The sequence below is a fragment of the Myotis lucifugus genome, unplaced genomic scaffold, assembly GCF_000147115.1.
Source record: "Myotis lucifugus unplaced genomic scaffold, Myoluc2.0 scaffold_7430, whole genome shotgun sequence".
In the NCBI taxonomy this organism is placed as follows: domain Eukaryota; kingdom Metazoa; phylum Chordata; class Mammalia; order Chiroptera; family Vespertilionidae; genus Myotis; species Myotis lucifugus.
The window spans coordinates 1,978-5,301 of NW_005878478.1; the positions used below are offsets into that span (position 1 = coordinate 1,978).

At 39.4% G+C, this 3,324-nt stretch overlaps 1 pseudogene; it reads left to right on the forward strand.

The window, feature by feature from the left end:
- Positions 1-2,375: 2,375 nt before the first annotated feature.
- Positions 2,376-3,059, forward strand: LOC102436877 (annotated as a pseudogene).
- The last annotated feature ends 265 nt before the right edge of the window (positions 3,060-3,324 follow it).

The window sequence follows — 3,324 nt, forward strand, 5'->3', positions numbered from 1 at the left end:
ACTTCCATTCCTTACTCCACAGCTTAAGAAGAGTGTGATGGCCTTGAAGTGACTACTTATTTCTCATCTCCAAATCAGGCCATAACTATGTCAATTTGTTTAAAAAGCTTAGTATTAGCCAAGGTCTACTCTAGAGTATAGCATGAGTGGTTAAAAATATGAGCTTTGGAGTTGGAAGTTCTTGGGATGGAATTCTAATAGGCAAGTCATTTTCATCTCCTGCAGCGAGCCTCAGTTTTTGTTTTTTTTTCATCTGAAGAAGTAGAGATAATTACTAGTATACTGACTCTGGATGGTTGATATAAATATTGATTGGAATGATTTATGAAAAACACTTAGTCCTCAGTAAGCACTCCCTACATATTATCATTGTTGATATAAATAATCCTCTGCCTTTCTGTCTAGCTGGCAGTTAGATCATGATAAAACTCAATTATTATCAACACACTAATTTCTGTACTTTGTTCCAATTAAAAGTGCCGAGGCCACATTGGCCCAGGTTCATAACGGTGCCCTGTGAAAGTGCTGATGGGGAGAAAAACCTTGCTGAGATACTTAGAAAAAATAAAATATTGGAAGTGCTTGCTAGCCACCTAACACTTTCAGGGGACATCATTTTTTAAACTAATCACTATTTGCTTATGATTCAAGGTGTAGTTAAGAAAGCAAATACTACTCTAGTACCTACACAGGTCTTTCCTTCAAGAGTTTTTCTTCCTTTTCCCCTCATTTGATTTGTTCTCCACTTTAATTTAGTTCCATGTATATGGAACTCTGCCAAGGTGGGAAGGACTGAAATTTGATCAACTTATAAATATTTGTTCATAAAACTCTAGTGTTTTTCCAAGTCAGTATTTCAGTGTACTTGGCTCCCCAGCCCACTGGAGGCTGACACCAGCAGCCCAGGAAGCAGGAGTTACCCTCAACAGTCTAACCAGGCTGTTGGCACAGCAGAGAAAAACATTTGACATGCAAGTACCCTCAACTCTTAAAAACCGAGGAAAAACTATGAATTAGAATAAATTGAAAAAAGCATTCAGAAATACTTTGGCAAACAAAGAATTTCAGTGGCCATCATAAAAATCCTTCCCAGGAATTAACTGTCGTTTGCCCCCTCACCTTCTTCCCTATTTTTCCAAAGGATGTAAGTAATACATAGGAAAAACATGCGGTGATGTCTTTTTCTTTTTATTCCTCTAGACCACTGGTCGGCAAACAACGGCTCGCGAGCCACATGCGGCTCTTTGACCCCTTGAATGTGGCCACGAAGTTTCAATCGCACTGTATGTGAGCCCCTGCACGTGGTATTTTGTGGAAGAGCCACACTCAAGGGGCCACAGTTTGCTGACCACTGTTCTAGACGAAGTTATAAACATTCTACTCTATTTGACATTGACAGGAGCACTTAACTTTCATAGTCTCAATCACAGTCAGGGTCTGAGATTTTGCTGAATGGCTGAACTGCCACAGTTGATTTTTTAAGAAATATTCTTTCCTACCATCTTTTTCCACTCCAGGATGTTCAAAAAATAATTTCTATTTTCAGAATATCTATTTCTAACATCTCTAATATCATCATATCACCATCACCAAGACATACACTTAAGGCATTTTTTTCCTGATGCAAATTGATAAGCCCAAAAGTGTTATTGAAAATAGACTATAAAGAAAAAAAATTTTTTTTTTGTGAAAAAAAGTTGGAGAGGAGAAGAAGGGGGAAAAATTGGGACACATACCTAAAAAAAGAAATAAAAAGCTGATAGTGGAGAGTGTTGTGTTTAAGTTTACCTCAATCTGTTCCATTAATTGCTTTAATTCTTTTGCTCAAGATAAGCTGATTACAGAACCTTTCAGAATTTACATTATGGTTCATTTTTTTCCCCTGCTTTGAACTCTTTCAATTCAATTTCAACTAAAAAAAAATTATCCCCTGCTATCACTTTAAATTGCCAAAATTTTACTTCCAATCAGTTCTATTCATTCTCTTTAGGGCAGGTTGATCACATACAAATGATACACCAAGATGAGGGCCATCTTCAAATAAGACTATTTAAGACAGCCACGAACAGCTCATCATTTAAAAAAAATGAACCTAAAGCTTTCCCCCCCTAAAATTCATATATCCATTTCTGTCAGAACACAGTGTGCTCCAATGCCTGAGAATATTAGGTTAGAATATCGGTCTCATATTATCTAGATACACCAATCTGAGCTGAGCTGATGGAAGAGAGACTCACCTTCATGAGTTACTCTTAGGCCAGGGCCCTAAACAGACAATGAGTAGGGAAGGGAAAGGCCTGGGAGAGTCAGAGCTGAGATGGAAGCAATGATATAAAGAATGTACTAGTACAGTGTCCCACCTGCCGCTGGCTGAGCTGTCGCACCGAGTCGGTGCACACCTGGCAGGACCAGGGCTACTGAGATACATAAACAAAAATGGCAGCTTTGCCAATTTGAGAATTTACCCACATGGATTGGTGTTGCTGGACCTTCCGAGTTACGACGACGATGCAGAAGGCAAAGAAGTTGACAGTCTTTTGAACAAAGTAGAAGAAAGAATGAAAGAATTGAGTCAGGACACTACTGGGCGATTGCCACCCACAGTTCTAGGAGGGACTGTTGACAGGGACTGGCTGACTGCTGATGGCCGCCTGGTTGAGTGCGACATAGAAGAAGTGGTGTGTGATGAAGACTCACCTTATCAGAACATTGAAATTCTGCACTCGAAGCAGTTTGGAAATATTCTCATCCTTAGTGGGGATGTTAATCTGGCGGAAAGTGATTTGGCGTATACCCAGGCCATGATGGGCAGTGGCAAAGAAGATTGCATTGGCAAAGACGTGCTGATTCTGGGAGGTGGAGATGGGGGCATTTTATGTGAACTAGTCAAACCGAAACCAAAGATGGTCACTATGGTAGAGATTGACCAAATGGGGGTTGATGGATGTAAGTAATACATGCGAAAAACATGTGGTGATGTCTTAGGCAATCTTAAAGGAGACTGCTATCAGGTTCAGGATTATCTAAGGAGATTGGAAGGTATCTCCAGATATGCTTGAATTGGATCACCTCGCAGTTTCAGGAGATGTAACATTTGGCAATAATGTTTCATTAAAGTTATCATCATTGCAAATCATGGTGACCGAATTGACATCCCAACCTGGAGCAGTATTAGAGAACAAGATTGTATCTGGGGACCTTCATATCTTGGACCACTGAAAGGAAAAAATATATTATATACACTTTATACTAATCATGGGCTAGCTTCTTACAACAAAATGTTCTCTAGCATTCTGTAATAGGCAGGTACTTTTATTGTATTTA